Source organism: Tursiops truncatus, chromosome 14 (assembly GCF_011762595.2).
Source record: "Tursiops truncatus isolate mTurTru1 chromosome 14, mTurTru1.mat.Y, whole genome shotgun sequence".
In the NCBI taxonomy this organism is placed as follows: Eukaryota; Metazoa; Chordata; class Mammalia; order Artiodactyla; family Delphinidae; genus Tursiops; species Tursiops truncatus.
In genome coordinates, this window is record NC_047047.1 from 28670026 (window position 1) to 28694792 (window position 24767).

Consider the following 24767-nt stretch of genomic DNA (forward strand, 5'->3'; position numbering starts at 1 on the left):
GAAGAAGTCTTGCCTTAGTCCCTGCTGCCGCTGTCCCCTGAAAACCCCCTCCATGCCCAGATGTCCCCAAGCTCCGAAGGTCGCCAAGCCTGCAGAAGGCCAAACTGTACTGCTTTCCTTCTTTTTTTTTTTTTTTTTTTTGCGGTACGTGGGCCTCTCACTGTTGTGGCCTCTCCCGCTGCGGAGCACAGGCTCCGGACGTGCAGGCTCAGCGGCCATGGCTCACGGGCCCAGCCGCTCCGCGGCATGTGGGATCTTCCCAGACCAGGGCACGAACCCGTGTCCCCTGCATTGGCAGGCGGACTCTCAACCACTGCGCCACCAGGGAAGCCCCTGTACTGCTTTCCTTCTGATCCTCCTTGGCCTTGAGGCATCAGGGCCCCACAAAGAAACAAAAAGAACATCCCTGTCCCTGTTACTGTGCTGTGGATCCCCACGTATCACTGCTTGTGCTCCAAATCCCACAAAATTCAGCACTTTCCTCTCTGCCAGGGGTGTGGTCTACACTTAGCACACTTTGCTTGCCCTTCCAATTTGGGGGAATCCTCCTAGAGTGTGGTCTTGTGGGAAGAAATGCCCCATGCATCCCTTCAGAAGATGAGGGTGCCAGGGCCAAGTATTCTGTGCAGCTCAACAGGGAGAATGCCAACAGGAACCCCTCAGCTTCCCCAGGCTGCCATCAAGGTGTGCTACAAGAGTGTGGGGAAGGGGCTGGCCATGCAGGCCTGGGGCAGCCCACTCTGGGGTCCCAGTGTGGGGCACTGACCCTTCATTTCACAAAGATGCCCAAGAGCCCCGCACCAACTAGCCAGGTGGTTTGCTAATTACTGTGGCTACGAGTAAATGAGGCCCAGGAGCTACTCCGGAAACCACTCGCAGTCAGGTGTGCTGGGAGTAATGGCGGAGGCCAGCCGAGACAGTGGGGACAGGGGTCAGGAAGGCCTCTGGAGGCCAGGGAGGCAGAGGGGGCAAGGGATTCCAGACAGGGATCCTGTGCATAAAAGTCCCAGAGTGAGAGAAGGTTGTGGAAGAGGGGCAGTGTGCCTGGTGCCGAGAATGAGAGGGGAGAGAGACAGGAGATGCAGGATGCTGGAGGAGGGAGAGGGGGCCAGATCGTGCCTTGGACTCCATGTGAATGGGAATCTTCCTGAGGGCAATAGGGAGCCACTGAAGGGTTTTAATGGAGGCGGGGGCAGGTAACCTGATCTATTTCTAGGTCAGAAGTGTCCTTTGGCCACAGTACAGAGAGTGGATGGGGTGGGGGTGGGGGGGGTAGATGGGATGTGGGCAGACCAGTTAGGAGGCACTAGCAGATGCCCAGGGGAGCAATGGTGTTAGCCTGAAGATGGGAGGAGGGGGTGGAGAGAGCTGGGCAGTCCTGAGATGTATTTAGGAAATAGAAATCATAAGATATGGTGAATACTTGGATGTGGGAAGGAGAGACAGAGAGAAGTAAAACATTTACTCATTCATTCATTTATACATTCACTTATCAGCTATACAATGAACATCTAACACATGAAGTTCTTTGCTAAGCCCTGGGGTTACAGTAGCGAGCGAGACAACAGGTCTCTGCTCTCGGGGTTTACATTCTACATGCAGAGGGGCAATGCAAAATAAACACATAAACAAATTCAAAATCATTTTAGGTAGTGGCAAATGCTATGAAGGTAATAAAACAGGATAAATAATACAGAGCGGTTTGGGGAAAGGTCCTGCTTTAGACAGGATGTTCATTGAAGCCATTTCCAGAGAAGAGCATCAAAGTGCAAAGGCTCAGAGTGGGGAAGAATTTGCAGTTTTGGTGGAACAGAAGAAAGACCAGTATAACTGGGGTGTAGTAAGTGAGGAGAAACTTGGAGAAAGTGAGTTTGGAGTGTTAGGCAGCTGCCAGGTCTTGTAGGCCACAGTGAGGCATTTCCATTTTATTCTAAGTGAATTGGGGAGTCACTGGAAGGGTTTTAAGTAAGCAGGGGAGGGACATGATCTGATTTATGCTTTTTTGAAAGATTATTTTAACTGTTTTATGGAAAGAAAACAAAGTGGCTGTATTAGTTTTCTATGGATGCTGTAACAAAACCCACAAACTGAGTGGCTTCAGCAATATAAATTGATTGTCTCACAGTTCTGGAAGCTAGAAGTCTGAGATCAAGGTGTCAGCAGGGCTAGTTCCTTCTGAGGGCTTGAGAGAGAATCTGTTTCCTGACTCTCCCCTAGATGCTGGTGGGTTGTTGGTAATTTTTCACTTTCCTTGGCTGGTAGAAACATCAACCCAATCTCTGTCTTCATCTTCACGGGGCACTCGCCCTATGTGCCTGTCTTTGTCCTGACTTCCCCTTTTGATTAAGGATAGCGGTCCTATTGGGTTAGGGCCCACCCTAGTGACCTCATCTTCGCCTAATTAATTATATCTGCAAAGACCCCACTTCCAAATAAGGTCACATTCTGAGGTACTGGGGTTAGGAGTTCAACATATGCATTTGGAGGTGGACACAATTCAACCCATGACATTGGCGTTCAGTCCTATGCTCGGTAAGTATAATTTGATACTAGGGATCTTAGGTAGTTACACCGTTGAGTATCCAGTGAAGAACTAGTGGGTGGTGATGCTCTTTCTTGAGGTGGTAATGCCGAGGAGCCAGCGTGGGAGGAAATGACAAGTTCAGCTTTGAACATGATGATTTTTGAGATGTCTGCAAAAGATTCAAGAGGAATATCCAGTAGGCAACTGCACATATGTTGTGGAGCACAGGAGAGGAGCTGGGGCTAGAGGTGTTGATTTGGGGGCCATGAGAATCTCAGGCAGTAAAGTCAAGGAGATACGTGAGGTCATTGGGAGACATGATGTAGAGGGAAAATAAAACCAACATGTAGGGGCTCTTTGCTAAGGAACACTGATATTTTAGGCCTGGGCTAAGATGACTCCAAAGTAGACTGAAAAGGGGCAGCAGAGACAGGTTGAAAATTGGGAAAGAGCGATACCCTGTGAGCCAGAGGAAGGCAGAGTTTCAAAAAGGAACAAATTGACTTCTACTTCTGGTACTGATGGGCTAAGTTATTTGGATTAATCCTCCTACTGAGGACAACTGAAAGTGATAGGGGATTACTTTTAAAAACATAATCTTAAGAGCACAGAAAAGCTCACAAGGAAATGGAAATTACCAGGCTAAATCTAGAAGGAGGAGATTGCCCAGAAAGGTAAGGGAACCCCTCCAACCCTGAAGGCACTTGCCAATCTGTAAGACAAAGCTTCAAAACCAAGCTGTGATTTTTCACACCTCTCATGAAGAGGAGGAGAGCATAGAAAGCCCAGGGTTTTCCCAAGTTCTGACAGCCCACTCCCACATTAAGCTGGAATTATGAAGAACTGCACCCTCAAGGGTGAATCGAAAGTAAAATGGCCACTCACTTTCTCTTCCCCCAGCATCCATGCACACGTATGTATACACACACACACACACACACACACACACACACACACACACACACATAATCCTGCCTCCCAGGATTATGCAAAAGTTAGCTTGATGCAGAAGAGATCTGGGGAGAAGAAAAGGAAAGAAAAGGAGGAGGTTAGCTAGAGAAGGAGGTAGGGAGAAGAAAGAGAGAACAAGGAAACCCATCCCTGAGAGTCTGCAAAACAAATACACGTCGTTCGCTGGAATCACTGACCAAATTTGTGTCACTGGGGGAGTCCAAGGAATCTCAAGTTGTGAGATCTTATGTAATTGGAATCATAATTTTAATCAGTTTTTTACTATTATAGTATTTAAAATACAGCATTTTTAATCCAATTAAGTGCGTTTACATAAGATGTCAAAAACCTAAGGATATGTGTCATGGATATACTTACCAAAGAAAAGCTGCAGTAACGGACAAGAGAGACTCTAAGAAAAAGGCATTACTAAGATAAGGCTGTTTATTCACAATCAAAAAAGATTTAGTTCACCAGAAAGGTATAATGAATTTAAACTATGTGTACCTAATAACATAGCCTCAAAAGTGTATAAAGTAAAAATTATCAGAACTTCCAAAAAACTGACAAATCCACCATCACAGTGGGAGATTTTAACACATTCTGTTACTTGATACAACAGAAAGAAAAAATCAATAAGGATATAGAAATTTTGAAAAACACTTAACAAACTATACCTAATGGGCATATATAGAAAACAGTGCCCAGCAACTAGAGAAGAGACATTTTTCTTCAAACACACTTGGAAGATTTATACAAATTGATCATATACTGGGTTCCAAAGCATATCTCAATAAATGTAAAAGAATGAAGAACATGCTCTCTAGTCCCAATGCAATGAAATGAGAAATTTGTAACAAAAGAGATAACAGAAAAATACCGTTATGTTTGGAAGTTAAGAAACACATTTGTATATAACTTAAATGTCAAAGAATAAATAATATGAAAACTAGAAATTACTTTGGACTATGCAATAATGAAAATATTATATATGAAAAATTGTGATGCAACCAAAGCACAAAGAGGAAAATTTACTGCCCTGATATATTAGAAAAGGAAAGAAGTTGGAAAATAATGAGCTAGGCATCAATTTCAATGTTAGAAGAACATCAGAACAAACCCAAATATGATAAAAGGAAATATAAAAATAAGAACAGAAAATAATGAAATCAAAAACAAACATATAATAGAGAGGTTCAGCAAAGCCAAAATTTGAATCTTTGAAAGGACTGATAAAATTGACAAACTGCTAGTGAATAAAGTTGTATGCCACTAAGAGGTCAAGTAAAATGACCTGTGGGGGCACTGACCATGGTGCCAGCCAGCTGACTGTCTACCTTCCTTGCCAGGTGTCCTCCTCACCCCAGGCAGGACCTCGGGGCCTCTGCCTTTCCAGGTGGAGGCCTTTGCCTTTCGATTCCGAGCTCAGGGCTGAAGGATCTTGGTTAATCTCAGACACAGACTTGCATTAACTCAATTCACACAAGCTAGAGTACAAACCAGATGCCAGTTCATTCTTCTGTAACAGGGACTGTCCCTTCTTCAGGCTTAAAATGCACCCTCCAGGGCACCCTTTCCCAGGGTTGGGGTAGGGAACAGAATAGCAGAATAGTTAAGTACATGGGGTCAGGAACCAGGCTACCTGGGTTCAAGTCCTAGCCCTTCATTTTAACTTAAGCTCTCTGAGTTTCGGTATCTTCATTTACAAATTTGGGATAATAACGGATCGTGGTGAAGATAGTGAGATAATACACATAAAGAACTTAGAACAGTGCCTGGAATACACTAAGTACCCCATAAATGTTAATAATAACAATTCTACTACCTGAGACGACAAATCCTTACTCAGATGACTGCTTTGTGAATGTGGAACTAGAAAAGGGGTGTGGAATGGTTTGGAGGGAAATTTTACTGTGCTCAGGGGAAGCCTAGTAAAATATCTCAACTCCACAAGAGACAGCCCTCCCCCATTTCCTGAGCCTCTCTTCCCTGAACATGGCTGGAAAGCAACAAACAGCTCTTATTCCTCTGATTTTTTTCATTCTAATCTCACCATTCCAACCCACCCACCCTCTTGTAAATGAGCTAAGCACCAATGTGCTAAGTACAGTGACTGTAGCTGTGAACTCAAAGGAGTTTCTTAGTGCCTGTGCCTCAATTTCACATCAATTTCACTAAACCATCTACAGGGCTGGGTTGCTGTTCCAGTTATCTATTGCTGCATAACAGACCACATCAATCCTAATGGCTTAAAACAGGGGTCAGCAAACTATGGTCCACTTTGTGTTTTTGTACAGTCTGAAGGCTGAGAATGGTTTCTTGTATTTTTAAAGAGTTGGGAAAATACCAAAAAAATAATAAAGTTTTATTGGAACACAACTACATCCATTCATTTATGTATTGTCTGTGGCTGATTTTGCAGGACAAGAGAGTAGAATCACTGCAATAGCGATCTAATGACCCACAGAGCCTAAAATATTTACTATCTTGTCCTTTACAGAAGAACTTTGCCAACCCCTGGCTTAAACTCTTCAGCTCTCAGTGGGGACAAGTTATCTCTGCTCCTTCCAGGATCACATGGGATGGCTTGAGGCACAGAGTGACTCACTGTTGGCGTAAGAGCGCCTGAAGTCCTGCTCACTCACCTGTCTGGCGGCTGGTGGGGGCTGTCGGTTGGGACCTCAGCTGGAACCGTTGGTCAGATCCCCAACGTGTGACCTCTCCATGTCGTTGTTTGCCTTCCTCACAGCATGGTGGCTGGGTTCCAAAAGCAAATGTCCCAAAAGACAGAAAGTGGAAGCTGCCAGTTTCTTAAGACCTGGTCCCAGAAACTGGCACAGCATCATTTCCACCATATTCTTTTGGCCAGGCTGCCACAGAGCCCAGATTCAAGGACAGCAGACATAGACCCACACCTATCATTGGAAACAGTGGCAGAGAATTTGGCGGCCATGTTTTTAATCCACCACAGTTGTTGTGAGGATTTGGGGGCACATGGCAGGGGCTCAATAAAGAGTAGCTCTTATTATTACTGTTAATCAGCATCAGCATCACCATCATTTCTGATTATGCTTTAAGGAAGTCTTTGCTCCCTAGGTGTTTACTGACATAGATTCGGATTTCAACTGGTCTAGAGTGGAGTGTGGACATCTCTATTTTTCAGAAGCTCCTCAGGTAATTCTAATGTGCAGATTGAGTTGAAGACCACTGGGTATGAGAGCAATTCTAGCCTTTGCTGTCAGCCCACATACAGTAAATCCATTTCTCTAACCCTCTGTGTGAAGACTTGAGGGTGAGAATCTGGTTCAACTCTGAATTTCCTGCATAGCCCAGGCCAGACAGGGTCCTCAGGTGATGACAGTAGGGTCATATGCACCTGAGAGTCTCAGGATTCCAGCCCTCCAGTTGGGTCACCCTATTTCCTGCAAGCTTGTTTTGACACGGGGCTGACACAGAGCAGAGGAGCCTGGCCTTTTCCTAGCTTTCGCAGCCCCTTCATGTCCTTGCTTCTCCTTCTGGAATGGACAGCTTCCAAGACAAAACATTGAAAGAGGCATAAGGTCAGGGCAAAGAATCTGTTTGGTTGCCCCTTTCCTTGGGCAAAGGAGCAGCATTGAGTGGGTTCGCTGGTTGTTCTAAGGGATGAGGAATGGGTCTGAATGAGATGAAGACTCAGACTTGCTGGAGGCCCCAAAAGCCCATGACCAGCTGGGTCACATCTGAAGAGCTCTTGCCATGGGCCACATTCCACGTCAAAGCCTGGCCTCCAGATGCCAAGCTCCAAAGTCAGGACCACCATCTGCCATGGCCCCCATAACACCTCCCAGACTGCAGCCATGTGCAGGAGTCCTGTCAGCGGGGAGCTGGGACCTTCCAGTTGCAGAGCACTTGGACTGACAGATCTGCTGCTCCCACCCCAGGCCTCACCACGGACTTTGGAACTCGGAGCTACTAATGTTGAGATAACATAATGTCTCCACTGGAGGAGGCGCCAAGCAACCTTTCAACAGCTGGGGCTTTGGGAGGTCACAGGACTCACTGCAAGTCTCATCCACATCAATTACATTGAGGAAAAACTGCTTCCCAGTCACACTTAGCCTTAATTCTGGTCACATCAGTGTAACCTCAGACTGACCGCAGACTGACCCTGACACTGACTCAGACTGATTCCAGCCCTGGCCACGACCAACTTCTGACACTGGCCACAAAACTGACCCTGTCCTAAGACTAACCCTGACCCCAGCCACAAAACCAATGCTGACCATGTCCACAGACTGACTTCTGACCTATGAATAGGGCTAGTGGAATACACCAAACCAAAGCACAGCCTCACAGGTGTAGAAGTCTGATTATACTTGAATGACAGCCATGTGGGCCAGGAGGAGGAGGGTCTGTCCTGTGTAAACTCAAAGCCCCCTGCAGCAAACAGGTCCTGATTGACTGCTCCTAGGCAAGACAGCTCAGAATCACCTTCTGGAATACCAGAAAAGACCAAGCAATTGCCAAGTACACCAGCCTGCTTGGCCTCTGGACCTTGTCCTGTAGTTCCCCACCAGGCAGGCTTTCTTCCCCTTTCTGCTTACTCTATTCCTGCCACATCCAGTCCACCTGCCCCAGAAGGCCAGTCTGACTGTTCCGCGTAGGTTTTCAAACAGCTTTGACCAATATGATCCTCACGTGAAGCGTCCTCTAAAAGGGTCACGGGGGAGCATCTCTTCCCAACCTTCCAATCCAAAAGTAGACACAGAGCTGTCCCTTGCTTCCTCCAACAAAATTCAGTGGAAACCAGTCTGGAATTGTTTAAATAAGAGTTCACCATCTTCTTCCATACATCGTTGCTGGGGAGAAGTCTGCTGTCAATTTGATTTGGGTTCCTTTTTGTAGGTACTCTGTTCATTCTCCACCTGAGTCAGGAGGACAGAGGGTATGGGACAGAAGGGGCAAGGAGAAGTTCATCCCTCAGGACGCTGCATGGACAATGGAGTGGGAGCCTGGTTGAGGGTGCCTTGGTCATGCCATCCCCCCACCCCATCTGCTGTGCCTATGCTCCAAGCCCCACTCACTCTTCCTTCCCCTGTATTCCTGAGCCTCAAGTCCCTGAGAACCAGGGTGTTCTCCATACACACAGCCCCTATTCTGAGAGCTCTGGACCTCCCCTCTCTCATAGCAGGGAGCCATCCCCCATCCCCACATGGCTGACCAGGGGACATTGCACATGTGAGTACCTGCTATGCGGGGTGTGCGCATACTTGTATGCATACGTGTGGCTGCACCTCCATGTGTGTATGAATGTGTGTGTGATTGTGCACGTTTGTACACGTGTACATATACGTGGTTATAGATGAGCATGTGAGAGTTGTCTAGAAGTGAGTGTGTGTATGTTTGGTATGCAAGTGGGTGTGCCACGGATTACATGGGTATTGCAAATGTGTTACATATGAGGTGTGTCTACATGTATGCTTTTGTATATGTGTATGTTTTTGAGAATATGTTGCTCTTCCACCCCCGACCAGCAATGTGCTCCTTGGAGAGGTACCCTGCTCACCTGTGTTTCCTGCACAGTCCTTGGACTAGATGTGGCAGATTCCCAGCAAAGCTCCAGGGCTTGGGTTCAGTGCGACAAGATCCCAGGCCTTCTGAGTCTGTGGCCAGCAGCCTTGACAAAGCCAGGAACCTGTCAATAGTTCAGTGCCCATGGGTAGCTTGGAGGAACAAGGATACCAGGAGCCTCTGGAGTGGACTTGTGCCTCAAAGTTGTTCCCCCAACACCAAGACTAAGCTCATGTGCTGTTACTGCCTGTACATACTACCTGCAGCTAATGCTGTCCTTCTAGCCCAAAATCCTGCTCCCGGGCCCCAGGCCCCTCAGCATGCAAAGCTCTAGCCCCTGCTTCCTACCTGAGCACTAACTCCCAGCTCCACCTGCCCCACTCCACCCTCCACACACACCCTCACAGAGAACAGGAAGAGGGAACACCTTCAGGAAGTTCACATTTCCACAGCTGGGATTCTGAGCAAGCCTGAAGGGAAAAACCAAAGTGCAGCCTGTGAAAAGATCCTGCTCCCCTGGGTAGTACTTCAACATCCATCTCAGCCCCATCCATCCATGAAGAGGAATTTGAGGCTTCAGGAATTTTCTTGGTTCTACTATACCCTGCAGCTAGGAAAGATTGTTAGAGGGTGAACTGAGGTCTCTCTAACCGGCTCTCAAGGCCTGTAAGGAGTCTAGGACCCCAGCACACAAGTTCACACTTCAATCCACACTACCCTTCCCGCCAGGTGGAGGGAGAAGCAGGAATTGAGGCATCCTGGGAAGGGTATGAGGCATCCTGGGAAGGGCATGAGGCATCCTGGGAAGGGCATGAGGCATCCTGGGAAGGGCATGAGGCATCCTGGGAAGGGTATGAGGCATCCTGGGAAGGGCATGAGGCATCTTGGGAGGAGCATATCATTTGCATCAAGTCCCAGCTGAACTGCTTATCAGCTTTATGACCTTTGGTGAATTTTTCTTTAGTTTTCTTATATAAACAAGAATAACTGACAAGATAATTTAAAATCCAAACTGGAATACTCTTAACAGTGAAAAAAGGGTCCTATTAATAATTATATCCAGACAACAGGTGTGAACCCCAAAATTCCATGCAAATGGGAATATGAGATCACCCTATGTCATCTACAAAAGTGATGATGATGATGACGAAGGACTTCCAAAGGGAAGAGCCCTGGTAGATTCTCAGACATTCCATTTTGGCCATGGGCCAGGATCTGAGGGAAAAAGGGCTGCAGGCAGCCCCTCTGCCTCCCAGTCTCTCTGCCCTGGGGCCTCCTGCCCTCTCCCCGCCCTGCTCACCTTCAAATACCCCCACTCTCTGACTCTGCAGCAGTGCTGATGCCTTTAGCAGTCACCCAGGTTTATCTCCAGGGGAGTGCTAAGTTCAAAGATCAGATCAATTTTCTGGCGGAGGTTGGGCTGGTGGCCGGCTGCCAGAGGTGGGAATGGCCCTGCAGGCGCAGGGTCAGCCGGGTGATTTTGACTCCTCGGCATGGGGTGAGGGGCCTTGGGAAGGAGAAATGTACAGTGTGGCAGGAGGAGATTCTCTGATGAGGTGGACTTGGCTTCGCCTTCCAGCTCAGAACAGGAAAGGAAGATGGAGGACAGGGCAAGGAGCTAGAAGAGGAACGGGGAGAAGGAGCCAGGGGAAAATAAATCTGGAGGAGAACCTATTTTAAAAGTCACTCTTTTGGGTTCCAGCTTTCCCCTACCACACCCCAAAACCCAGGCAGTAGGCCACAGGGTGTGGTGACAGGGTGTGGTGACAAGGTGTGTGTGGTCGGTGACAGGAAACCCTTAGGCATCCAGGGCAGCTGGGGAAAAGCAAGGTGGGGAGGGGTGGGCGGGGCCAGGCAGAGGTCACCACAGCCAGTCCCCTGTCTCACTACCATGATCGCCTCTAGACTGGTGTCTTCAAACTTTTTTGATAGTGACACACAATTTATGCCACAGCCCAGAACACACAAGTTTTCCCCCAAAAAAATACTTCTTTAGGGCATCGTACATTTTCAATTCTACTCTTATTTTTTTTAATGGTGACTGCAAATCATGGCATCATCTTCACAAACCACTATAGTCATCACCTATGGTGCTGAAAATCACTGCTGCAGACGAGCACTTCTCAGACCTTAATGGGTCTGCCTACAAATCACTTGGGAGCTTGCTAAATGCAGATTCGGGTTCAGTAGGTCACCAATGGGACCTGAGATCCTGCATTTCTCACAAGCTCCCAGCATGATGCCGTGCCGCTGATTGTCAGATCTGGGAGTAAAAGGCTCCAGACTATAACTTCCTAGACAGCACCCATTTCAGCTAAGGGGCTGGGGGGTCATGCATGCAAGGTGAAAGGGGAAGATGAAATTTACCCCACTGAGGGTTATCCATCACTCAGCCTCCAGGCCAGGCTACAGCTGAAATGTTGCGAAGGCCTGATGGCATATGATGGCAAAGAGCTGCCCTCCAGGGACCCAGGCTGAACTGCTATGATCTGGGAGCCACGTGCGTGCTCAGCTGCCAGTGTGAGCCTACCCCCAAAAAATAATAATAATAAAAGAAGAAGAAAGAACGAAACTTGTAGATTTGGGGTCCTCACTCAGCACTCTAACAGGCAAGGTCAACAATGTCACAAACTGGGATTACTCGCCAGAGACGCAGAATAACCAAGAAAAGCTGTCTGGTTATTGTTCTCTGGCTAGAACAGTAATGCTGACCTTCCCCATAGGTACTCGAGTTAGAAAAAGCTATGCAGCGATTGATTAGGGCAGAGGATCCCAAATAGAGCTTCTGAAAACCCTAGCTTGGCAAGATCAACCAGAAATGAGTTCCAAGGTCAAATGTGTTTGGAAAACACAGTCCCAGCTTAGAGCATCCTGTTCACAGTGAAAGGCTGTGAGAAGACCTTCAGTCAAGAACCCTGTTTAATTTGTTTTAACTCATTTAAGTTTCCAAACTTACTCAACCTTGAAACTTTTTTTAACCTATTGTTATGGACTGAAACGTGTCCCTGCAAAATTCATATGTTGTAACTCCCCTAACCCCCAATGTGACTGTATGTGGAGACAGGGCGTTTAAGTAGACAATGAAGGTTCAAATGAGGTCATAAGGATGGAACTGTAATCCCATAGGACTGATGTTCTTATAAGAAGAGGCAGACACAAGCTCTGTCTTTCTCTCCACCTGCTTGCACAGAGGAAAGGCCATGTGAGGACCCAGTGAGAAGGTGGCCACCTACAGGTCAGGAAGAAAGCTCTCACCAGAAGCCAACCCTAACAGTATCTTGATCTTGGACTTCCAGCCTCCAGAACTGTGAGAAAATACATTTCAGTTGTTTCAGCCACCCAGTCTGTGGTACTCTGGACGGCAGCCCGAGCAGACCAATACACCCACCTATAAGGCGCCGTGGAAATCACTTAGGAATGCAGGATTCAGGTTGTGCTTTTCATACCCTTAATCTTCAAGGAGACTTATGAGTTTCATGTAGACAGAGAATGGACTGAGATCCCCATTTTAGAGGTTACGGAACTAAAGTCCATGAGCGTGAAGTGAGTGGCCCAACGTCACACAGCTGGGCAGACCTGGGCACACGGAATTCAAACCCAGCTCTGATTGAATCAGAAGTCAAGACCCCGCTGTGCAGAGGCTGCAGTTGATGTGCCTGGTATGATTCTCCCGCTCATGACGAATGGGGGCTCTCTCCCTAAGCACAAGACTAGGTAGTAAGAAAACTTGTTGTTGATCATAGAAGGTTTCCCAGAGAAGGTTGATTCTAGAAGGGGGCATGGAGTGGTCAGGTATGAAGTAACCAGGGATGAAATTGAAGAGACCTGTTGGTGACAGGAACTTAAGTACTAGGCCGAGGACCTACCTCACAGCTGGGCAGTGAGGGCCCCTGTAGGTTCTTGAGCAGCAGGGTCTGTGCTGGTGCAGGTGTGTGGAAGAGCCAGGGAGGAGCCTTGGATCTGGGAGGCCAGCAGCAGAGTAATTCTGCAGAGGTGGAACATAGAAGGAGTAACGTCATCATTCTCCCCCCATGCCTGTCCCCATGACCTTGCCAATGGGCTGGGGATGTAGGGTTCCAGGGGGCTGGCGGGATTTTCCAGGTCTTGACGTTTAGAGCTGGTCCTGGCAGCCGGCCCCTACCAAACTCCTGCTGAGGAAACTGACAATGAGGGGTGGAAGGTGGATGGAAAAACTAGTTAAGGTACTAAATACAAACACACACACACACACACACACACACACACATACACACACACACACTCGGCCAGGATGGCTGCTGGGTAGGCAGGCTCTCTCTCTGCTTCCCTTCTCTCCCCACGTGTAAGTGAAGCCCGACTCAATGCTCTCATTTCCATGCATCCTCCCAGACCAGCTTATTCAGCCCAGAATTGTCATCACATGAGGGGAGGGAGAGCCCTAAAGCAAGCTCCAGAGGGATTGGCTGGGCCATCAAACAGGGTACCAGCTGGCCCTCCAAAAGATGGTCAGGTGGCCCCTTTAGGACAATTCTTCCAAGGTCTGGGGAGTCCTAAGGCTCTTCAGAGCGTCTTGGGGGACAGAGGAGTGCTGGGGGCCGGGAAGCCCAGCATCTGCCCCCTCGTCATCACTGCCATCCAAACCCAACTTTAACCAGCTCAGCTCTGCTTTAATAAATTGGGGTCCTCATACATTCACTTAGTGAAAGGGATCTACATCTTAAAAAACCATCATCCTAGGGGTTGGGCTGGGGGTTTGGGAGCAGAAGTGCTGAGCAGCAGCTGATACTTTCATCCCCCAAAGGCAGGATCAGAATTATAACACGGCAGGGCAGGGAGGGAGGGGGGTGACTTCTACCACTCTCTGTTTAATGCTCAAGGCAGCGCTACACGTTAAGGATGGTTTTTCCATTTCACAGGATGCAAACTGAGTCAGGAAGACGTGAACTGACTTGCCTGCTCCCTGGCCACACAACCAGAATCTTCCATCTCCCTTGGGGTGGCAGCAATTCCGGCACCTACTGGTTACTGGAGGGCAGCCTTAAGTAGGCCACCCCTGTCCTCCAGGAAACACCACTCACATTTTATTCTAGAGAGGCAGCGGAGCCTGAGGACTGAGAACATAAGGTCACAGGGATTAGAATCCTGTTCCCATCGGAACTAGGGTGAACTTGAACAAGTTGTTCAACTGCTCTGTTAAACGGGGATAAAAAATAGTTCCTATCTTACGGGGTTATTGTGAGATTAAATGAGTTAAGATTTGCAAAGTCCTTAACAACAGTGCTTCCTCATAAGTGTATATAAATGAATGTTAAATGAATTCACTTGATTCTTTGTGGCTGGTACCCCCCTGGAGCTGTTGCAAATCAAATCAGCAGAACGGAAAGGGGGCTTTCTGCTAGGGGCAAATCTGAGTTCAAACCTGGGCCATTTTCCACGACCTTGGATAGGACCCTCTTTCTGCCACTCATTGAATGACGATCTGGGCTGGCAAATCCTGTAAGAAAGCCTGCTGAAATCAAAGTCCACCTTCCCGAAGCCCCCTTTCTGAGCTATCTGTCTCCCTCACATACCCTTCTTGACCATGACACTCATATAGATGGCAGCACCCTGGGCACTGATCAGCCCTCTCCAGGGGGCCCAGTGGGGGAGGGCCTCGGCACAGTTAGGCCGCAGAGGACCAGAGACCGGGCTTCCCTGGCCACGGCAGACGGGGCCATCCTACCCCTTGTCTCCTGCGCTGTGGCCACAGATCACCTCCCAGGCTTCCCCGCAGGGGCCCCTCCTATGGCCTCCCGTCCTCCCTCAGCTGAAGGGTCCTCTACTCCTCGCCTGGTCCCAGCTGTTCGAGGCCACAGGGAAGAGCTGGAGTTCAGGGCTCTGGCTGGAGGCCCCTATGTCTTCCAGGTGTGTGGGAGACCCAGCTGGATGGGCAGGTGTGGGGCGGCCGGAGCAGCTGCAGCGTGTCTGGAAGGCATTTGGGCAGCTAACGAGCATGGGATCTAATTAAAACACTGGAGGAGGAATCTGGACCCAAGCCACGTGAAGCAGGAAGTGCAGACCGCGGGCCGCCTGGGCCTGGGCTAAGAGCGCCGGAGGAGCAGGGGCCGAGGGGCTCCACAACTGGAGCCCTGACTCTACCCTTCCCAGCCCCACCTCTTCCTCCGGGGCCTGAATCACTTGGATTCTAAAGCGGATGGGGATGCCGACACCACCGTCCCACTCCTCTCCATAGAGGATCAGCTCTGGGCCGAGGGCTGGGGTTAGGGATGAAGACCAAGACACAGCTCAGCTAAGTCCAAGGTGTTTCCGAGGACTGGAGATGAGATGCAGGGTCCCGCCAAACAGAAAGTCAGGGAAGTTTCACCAACCATAAAAGCGGGCATCTGAGTGGAGCCACGCTGTGGGCATCAGCCTCCGCCATCATTACCCCATCACCACCATCACATTGTCACTGCAGCCCTGCAGCCAGCACCACAATCACCAACACCCCCGTCCCCATCACTGTTGACGCTCTGGACGCCGGGCATTGGCCCGCAACGCCCTTGAGAACTCCCCCCTGCACCGAATCAACGTCATTACTCCCCCTGGGCCCTGGGCCCGTGCCCAGCCTCCTGCTCCTGGTCTAGCAGCCCCCAGCTTCCTTTGCACAGTCCAGCCTTAACACATGCTCCCATCCCTCACCCTGCCCCTGCCGGTGCCCTGGCCCTGGATCCTTGGACCCCAGAGGGCTTCAGGAGAGGGTCAGGTGACGTGGACCCCCAGTGTCCATACACTGGGACTTCTGCTGGGACACACACCCAGACAGACCTGGCTCTTGGCATTGCCCTTCCTGAAGGCCCCTGTGTACCTCAAATCTGGATTTTCCTGTAGTCTGGACCAAAGAAGTTCCCGCGGAGGAGATGTTTGCAGATAATTGGCTCAGGACCCCAGTGGTCCGGGTGAGGGTCTGTCTGGTTTCCTCCCACCCCCGCCCCACCCCGAGGCTGACCTCCTCCCTCCCCCACGTCCCTGCCCCGCTATACCATCCCTTCCCATCTGCTCCCAATAACTCCAGCTCCCATCTCCCAGCATGCCTTTCACCTCCCGGCCCTGCGGGAGGCCGCGTGTCAACACGACACCTCCGTTCTGGTCCCTGACTCAGGGTGTTAACGAGGAACAGGTTTTCACCCCAGCCGTGGGCCGGGCCCTGAGATGGCAGTTTCCTCCCTCCTGCCTCCTCCTTTATTCTTCAAATGGCCCAATTTCCCCCACAGATGCTGGGGGTTGAGAGGGGAGAGGCAGGTGGAGAAAGTGAAGGCTTCTTTCTGGAGTGGAGGTGACAGGAGGAGAAGGTGGGAGCCTGGAGAGGAGAGGGGGGGACACTTCCTCGGGAGGCGTAAGGGGCAGCGAAGGAGGTGGCTGACGAGGCTGCGGTCCAGAGGTGAGAGGTCAGGTCAAGCAGAGGACAGGGTCACGGTCATGGTCGGGGGCAGACCTAGAGGACAGTTGGATGTCGGGTCCCCCGCAACCCAAGACGTCCTGGCGCTCCATCTCAGCTCCTGCCTCACCCCATCCTCCGCCTCCCACAAGCCCTGGGCCAGGAGTGTCTCCCCCTGAAGCCTCCGAGGGAACCCCACCTCCAGGAGGACCGGTGCCCCCTCCCCAGTGCCGAAGCCGCCCTTCAGGGCACAGGGACTCTTGCTATCCCGGAGCCATGCGTCCGCTTCACCGAGGGCAGCATCAGTCTCATTTGTCTGCCCTCCTTGCACAGGCTCCTGTGCCCAGCACACACTCAATAAATTCCCATTGACTGAGTGAATAAACGATTGACGGGACGGCACTCATACAAAGTGGCAGCCTGGGAGACGGAGCAAGGAGCCCCGTGTTCTGCTCTCCCCTACTTGGCTGTGCAGGCTTGGGCAGCTTCCTTGCTGTCTCTGGCCTCATGGGGTTGGACTAGATGAGCTGGGAGTGGGGGTGATGCTGTCTTCCCTACATGGTAGGATCTGAGGGGCTGGGGCTGAAAGGCGCACAGGAACTGCTTGGTGAGGACAGAGAAGGCAAACACAGCTGTTGGGGCGCTTCTGGGAGGGGTTTAAGCCGAGCTCTGCAGGTGGCAAGCTGGGGGTGGGAAAAAGAAGAGCTACTCCTGCCCCCAGCAGGCTGCTGCTCGATCCACCCAGCTTCAGGTGTGGACTGAGGCTGGGTCCTCAACCTTGATTCCCAGGAAAGAGAAACTCCCCAAGTGCCCGGCTCATCGGTGCAGGTTTTATCAGTGCCTGGTGCCATTGGAAGTTCTCCTTGGTGTCTGACTGCATCCCCTCCTGCTGCCTGACCGGCCATCAGTGCAACTTCAAAGGGTCAGACAAGGACAGAGGATATAGGAAGGCTGCCCTGCTGCTCTTCTCTGTTCCCCACCCCCTGAAACAAACAGCCCCTACGCATAGCCCACCACTCGGCCACTGTGGGCACATGAAGACTCCTGAGAACTAGGCATCTTGGTGCTCACTCTCTGTGAGATAATAGAAAAGATATATTGGTTTCTGACCCCAGTTCCTGGCACAGAGCTCCTGAAACCCTTATAAATTCTTATGTGATAAGAGCACTAGGACCATCTTTTGTTCTAATGAGGAAACTCTGAGTGAGCTGCTGGAAGACTTCTGAGCCGGGCTGGTCAACAGAAAGACCAAACCATGATCAGAGGCTTGGAATCTTCAGCCCCACTTCTCCTCTTCCAGAGAGGAAAGAGGGACTGGCAATGGAGTTAATAATTAATCATGCCTACACGAGGAAGCAGCCATAGAATCCCAATAGTACGAGGTTTGGAGAGCTTCCAGGTTGGCTAACACATCCACGGACAGGGAGGATGACACACCCCAACTCCACAGGGTGAGAAGCTCCTGTGCTTGGGACCCTCCCAGACCTCACCCTGAGTATCGCTTCATCTGGCCGTTCATCTGTATCCTTTATCATATCCTTTAATAAACTAGTCAGTGTAAGAAAATATTTCCCTGAGTTCTGTGAGCTGCCCTAGCAAATTAACCTGATCCGAGGAGGGGGTCATGGGAACCTCCAATTTGTAGCCAAACTGGACAGAAGTTGTGGCTAACCTGGTGACCTACTACTGGCAATTGGCATCAGAAGTGGGATGGGAACAGTTTTGAGGGACCGAGCCCTTAACCTGTGGGATCTGACGCTGTCTCCAGGTAGATAGTATCAGAATGGAGTTAAATTATAGGACACCCAGCTGGGGTCGCAGAGAATTGCTTGCTGTGGGGGAAACCTCCACACATTTGGTGAACTAGAAGTGTCAGAAGTGAACAGTGAAGGAGATTCACAGGAGAGACACTGGGTTTTCCCCTACCCCAGAGGTAAACTGAACTGAATTCTTCCAGCACCCTCTCCGACGTTCGCTGCATGTCACACCCAGCAGAGTCAGGTCTTGAGCATGGCAGGGGCCATGCCCACGGTGCTTGGTTAAGGGACACTGTCTGCTGAGAGGGCAGGCCTGGGTGGACACCACAGCTGAGGCCCCTAGCAGCTCACCTGGCTGGACACAGTCATTCTGCAAAGGGAAAAACACCCGTGCCCAGACCTTGCCCTGGTCCCCCAAGGCCCTCTCTCCACCATCTCTCCATCCTCCCTTCTCTCCTTCTCAAGACCCCACTCCCTCCTACATTCCTGGTGGAAGGACTCCACTTGTCACCCCACTGGGAGGGTCCTCCCGGATCCCAGGGCCCACACTGCATACTCTGAGCTTCATACCCTGGGGCAAACAACTTCCATGGCCCCCAGAGGGCCACGCAGAGGCCGCCCAGGATTCTGTGTGCTGAGAACACCGTGAGAAGCTTCCCAAGGCCCGGCTGCCTCTGGCCCAGGGTGTCCTTGCCAAGCCAAAGTAGAAGGCAAGAGGTAAGTCAGTATCCCACAGCCGGGCTCTCCATGCAGGGAGGGTGTCTCCAGGGTAGAGCACCGACTCCACGTCGGGGGACGGATTCCAGGGATCACCTTCTGCGCCATGTGTCTTGGCCCAGGGAGCACGCTAGCTCCTCAGAGGGTGAGGGGAGCCCAACACTGTTCAGGAAGGCCTCTCCTCTGGGTGACTCCTGGGGGTCGATTTAAACCAGGGGCCTTGAGAGGGCACATGTACCCCCGCAAAGGAGTGGTGCTGTGGTGGGCAAAAGGATGCTTTCTCGGAACTGCTGTAAGCCCAGCCCCTCCGGTGGGTCACCTCCTCCAGGAAGCCTCCCTTCATGGGGAAGGAACTCCCTCCTGTGTTTTGTGGTCCCTTGACCCTGAAGGGCAAGGGCAGATAGTGCCTCGCACTTACTTTCACTGCGGGCAGGAGGCAGGTAACCCCGCACCTAGTCACTGGTGTTCCTCTCCCCATAAGGCCCCAGTGAGCATCCCTCACCCCTACCCACCCCCAGGAAATTCCGTGGGTCCCAGGGCCTCGAGCAGGGGTTCTGGCCCTTTGGGGCTTGCCACGCTCCCAGCCTCCTCTGCACGCTGCCATCAGCCCCCGGCACGCGGACCCTGGCCCACGGGCCGCTCTGTAGCACAAACACCAGTGTTCACGATATTCTGGGGCTGCCACCCTCCACTGTGCTTCCTGGGGTCCTCAGAAGAGTTCTCCCAAGCCCCCCACAAGCCAGCCCACACTCCCGCAGGACCAGCACAACTGCCTTCCTCTCCATCTCCCGTCCTCTCCTGCCAGGACCCAGCCAGGCCCAAGCTCTTCTCCCTCGACAGCTCCCATGGGAATCAGGGCCCACCCAGGGGCCCCACGCCCTGCTCTTGGTCAGACTCTCCCACGCCCACCTGAACGCCCTTGAGTCTCAGCTGGGACCAACCCTGCCACCCACGTGTCTCTCTGGTCTTTGCCATTGGTTCTAAGGGTCTCCAAGGACAGGGGCTATGTCTCTACCATCTGACTGGGCACTTACTAAAGGACTCGGCCTCCCCCATCAGAATACATGCTCTCTAAGGGTGGTGGCTGTGTCTTCTCCATTAATCTCGGAGCTTTGCCTGCTCAGGGCTTGGCGACCTGAGGCTCCCTGCAAGCAAGGATCGTGAGTCCCACATTGGCCTGGGGGCTCACAAGGGGCAAAGACCGTGTCTGTCCCCGGATGGTTTGTGTCCTGGAGCTGTCATGCCTCTTTCTCCAATCTATGGGCTCCCTATGGGAGAGGATGTGCGTCTCCCATCAGATCTATGGCTCCCTCATCAGACTGTGGCCCCTGATGGAACAGGCCTGGCCACATAATTCATGGGGCCCCGTACAAAATTAGGATGTAGCACCCCTCTTTAAAAAATGATTAAGAATTTCAAGGCAGTGAGAGCAGAGCACTAAACCAAGCTTGGGGGCCTTCTCAGCAGGCAGTCCCAGGCACAGGTCACCTGCCCATGGAGCTGGCCCTGCAAGGGAGGGACTATGCCTCTCATCTATCAAGGTGAAGGGCAAGCAGCTGAGAGACCAGACAGGCACAAAGCCAAAGACAAGGGGAAGAGGCCTGGAGGTGAGCAGGGCAGGCCCCAGGCCCAGAGGAGGGACACACAGGGTCACCTCTGGGAACAATGGGGCGTTCACCGGTAGCCAGGCTCCTCCGTGGGGCCCGCGGCCAGGCTCCGCTCTGCGATTCGTGCTCCACTGAGCGAGTGCTGGCAGGAGCTCAAGTGGGAGAAAGTTGAGGCTGCAGAGGTGGCCGTGGTGGAAACATCTATTTTTACCCTGGCGGGTGGGGAGGCAGGTCAGTGGTGGCTTTGAGTGTGTCCCAAAGCCACCACCAGGGCCAGTGAGGGTCTGGGCTGGGTCAGCCGTGAGGGAGCAGGGAGGGGGGTGGGCAGCCCAGGGCAGCTGAGAACCATGCAGGGAGCCCACCACGCAGCACCAGTCAAGCCTGCCTTGGGCCCAGCAACAGGAGAACCTGTGTGGAAGCGGCCCTCCTATCTCGGCTCTAGCCTCCCTGCCGTGTGACAGGGCCCGGTCCCACCCCCATGCCCACTCCTACTTAAGGACCACCACCTGCCTCCCCCCAGGTCCCTGAGGATACTCCGGGCCATCAAAGCTGGGAGGGTAGAAGGAGAAAACAAGGGTTTCAGCTAACTTACCCTGACGGGGCAGACCTGTTCAGTCACCCTCGGTTGGGAGTGGAAAGTGGGTTGTTCTTTAAATAAGGAGCCAGGAGAAGAGTGGTTGCAAAGCCAGCGAGTAAAGCACCGACAGGGGAGTTTGGGACTCCGTGCCAGCCTGGCACACTGCCTCGGTGGCCCCCACCCAGCTCCTGGGTGAGGCTGACTGGTCCCCGCTGGCGCCCCCAGCAGCCCGCCCTGCAAGGTGGATGCCGTGTGCTGAGGTGTTTATGTTACATAAACCCAGCCACGCTCATCAAGACAATTTGCGGCTCCCCCGAGCAAGGAAAATTCAAGCACCTTTTTATGCCGGGCCAGGCTGGGCTCCCAGCCACAAACCCTGGATCCACTTCTGACTCCTGGGTTCCCCAGGGCCACTGCCAGCTTGGGGGGTGTAGGAGGGACACCCCCGCTTGGCTCGCCTCTGCCCGCCCTGCTGGGCTACCCTGAGGGAGGCAGGTGATTAGCCCCTCGGGCAGCCTGCCCGAGACTGAGCCAGAGAAGGATGTGGTCCCCTCCAGGGGTAGGGGGACCACAACAAGGCCTAGGGATGCCACTCACAGCCCCCAGGAGCCGTGCTCACCCACTCCATTTACAGACTGTCCCCTATCCTCAGCACCTTCAGTGCTGCCGCCCAAAGGCCACAGACCCTATTCCTCACATACCTCCTTGGTACCACAGCAAACACTTCTGTAGGGTTGCAACCACCTGACATTTATTATCTGGTTTAATCCCAGGGCCATTTTCCCTTCCTTCTTCCCTGTCACTCCTTCCAGGTGGGAAGGCTAGGGGCAGAGGTCCTTGGGGCAGGAGCTGCCTTGGAGACTGGGGCAAGGATGGAGAGGAGAGAGCTGAAGAGGGTGTCCGTCACGCGTGTCCCACCCAGCCCTGGGGAGGAGGAGCGCCATCTACATCACTGTCCTGAAGGCTGGGGTCTTTAGCAGTGTGCAGTGCACAGCCTGTGCAGCCTTCTGAGGAGTGAGGGGCAGATCTGGGCTCCCCCCAGAGGCATCGTCCATTCTTTGTAGGTCTTCTGAGCCGCCCCGAGGCCGTCCCCTAATGAGTCCTGCCTGTTCTCTGGGGCCTAGCAGATTCGGATCTAAGTCATAAAACCACAGCAGCCTGGGCTCAGACAGTCATGGGAGGAAAGAAGGGCCTGGCTCCAGGCCCCAGCGTGGGGAGGAGGGGAGAAAGCGGGTTGCAGACAAATGGTTTTTACACTTTGAGTTAATGAGGGTCAGGCAGGGGCACCCCCTGGCAGGAGGGGATAAAATGAGAGGAAAAGTGATGGGGGTGCAAGAGGAGGAGGGGAAAGTGCTCTGGGTGAGGGAGGGAACAGAACACTTATACAGCCATAAAAACCTCCTACAGACACGCACAGAAAGCACAGGGCAGCCCCACACAAGCTTCCTGAGCCCCGCTGTGTGCCAGACCTGGTGCTGGAGGCTGGGGGGCAGGGCTCCCCAAACCCTTTGATATCACTAAAAACTCCCAACATGCGCTCTCAATGTATGTTATTTATCTCTCCATAAATTACATCCACGTACAGCTGCCATGAGTCGACGTCTCAAGGCTCACTCTGTGTTTAGGACAAGGTTCACGGGTACCGTCCTAATTTCAACTAGTCCTCTCGATATCTCAGTTTGTGTCACTGACTTCTTGTCAGATCTGATTAAGTCCTTGTTGGTTTGGGGTTGTGTTTGTTTCTTTGTTTGTTTTGCTTCCTAACAAACTTGTCAGGTGAGCCCTTGAGGGGCTGGGAGATGTGTGTATCGGCTCTGTCCGGCATTTCTGGTTTGCATTGCTAGCTTCTCTTCAATCTGCTATTCTTTTCTGTCTACTTTGTTAGCTATCTTTAGTCAGAGTGTTTACACGGCAAGAATCTTTCTAAGCCCACTGTCCTTTGTGTGAGGGTTACTTTAGTTAAATCCAGATAATGTAATCTGTCAATTCTCTTAACCAGGCTTGCACCAAAAACCGATAAACAAGGGTGATGCTGCTAATACCCCATGACATAAAACCCATGCCCAACTGCCATATGGCATAAGTGGAGTTCAGGATCAATATGAACATTAGATGTTAGGTAAGGGTGATAGCTTACCTAGATTCTAGATAGATACCTAGATAGATACCTAGATAATACCTAGATAGATACCTAGATAGATACCTAGATAGATTCTGTAAATATTTTCTTCCCATACCCCAGTGAAGTATTGCGTACATCCTGAAGTATATGGAAACCCACTGGGAGTGGGGGAAGGCACAGAGATGGCGAAGACATTTTATATCCCCTCAAAGACTTGGCCTAAGGAGAGAGAAGAAAATGTAAAAGAAATATTTAAAAACTGAGCCTCTAGCATGTGCCACACCCTACATTCCTGGCCTCTGGACCTCACAGGAACTCTCTAAAGGGGGTATGATGACTCCACATTTGGTGGGGGGAACAAGCCTGCCCCAGGCCTCAAGATGGTGGTGGGTGAATCCTGAGAGCTGGGCGTCAAGTTCAGGCTGACCCCAGTAAGTGCGGTGATGGTGAGCAGGGGGTGTGAGGGCTCCGAGGGAGACACAAACCATGATGGCAAAGGCTCTGAGCCTGCCCTGGTGGAGAAACCAGAGGCAGCTTCATGGAGAAGGCAAGAGGGGTTTTCCCCATCAGTGGTACTCAGACAGCCTCACTTACCCATACCGCCCCTATGCTCCCCTGGGGGTCCTCAGCTTTCCCACCACCACTACCCCGCAGCTTTCCCGCAATGCTCCAGGGCACCAGCAGCCTGCAGACTCTCAGGACCTTCACCTCGGGGCAGGAGATCCTGAGCTCCCATCCCCCTCCTGCTCTAGGATTCAGTTCCCCTACACCCCTCCCGCCACTCCCCGCCCCAGGCCTATTGCTGGCAGGCTAGAGGGCCAGAGTTGCCTTCCTGCAGAAGCAGCGCTGTTTGTGGACAACGGTAGGGAAAACAGTTTCCTTAGTTAAATCCTATCTCCTCGGTCTTCTCAGGGATTCAGCCTTAGCTTGGGGATGGCTGAGAGACCTAAGGGGTCCCTAACCTCAAGAAGGAAGCAGGGACCCACCTGCACTGCCCAGACCCCTGTTCTGACCTCTGGCATCCAGAGGCATCTTACCCTGCCTCATATCTCAAGAACTTTCTAGACACTTCAAAGAGCCTCCTGGAATGGCTGGGGAAAAGGCCTGTGGACAAGATGCTCAAACAAAAGCGTGGCGGGGGTGGGGCGTGCAGGGGGGAACTACCTAAAAGTCCATCAGCAGAGGCCTCGTTAAATAAACCATGGCTTATCCAGATGACAGACAATTATGGAGCCATAAAACCATGTGGTGGAGGCACACTCAGCGATGCGGGTGTATAGTCACAGTATGGTGGTTGCAAACCACTATAAACAGTGAGGTCATACTTTTTAAAAATACATATATTTTATACTCACACGGAAAATTCTAGAGATACCCAAGTGCCAACAGTGGTTCTTTCTGGGTAATGGGATTAGTTAGTGGCTCTTTTATACTCTTCCTTTTGCTAGCTGTTTTCTCAGATTTCTATAATGAACGTATATCACTTTTGTAATAAGACAAAAGCCAATAAAAGCTATTTTTAAAAATAAAATAGTCACCCTTGCCCATCTGGAAATAGCGTGTTGC

At 51.5% G+C, this 24767-nt stretch overlaps 1 long non-coding RNA gene across 1 annotated transcript in view; it reads right to left on the minus strand.

Annotated features, from left to right (window-relative positions):
- Positions 1-9019: 9019 nt before the first annotated feature.
- The window catches only part of LOC141276388 (uncharacterized), an 18450-nt gene continuing 2702 nt past the window's right edge, over positions 9020-24767 (minus strand). The window contains exons 2-3 of the long non-coding RNA XR_012325884.1: positions 12892-13010; positions 9020-9149 (exon numbers count right to left, since the gene is read on the minus strand). This is a non-coding gene — a long non-coding RNA (uncharacterized lncRNA). The remainder of the gene's footprint in view (positions 9150-12891; positions 13011-24767) is intronic.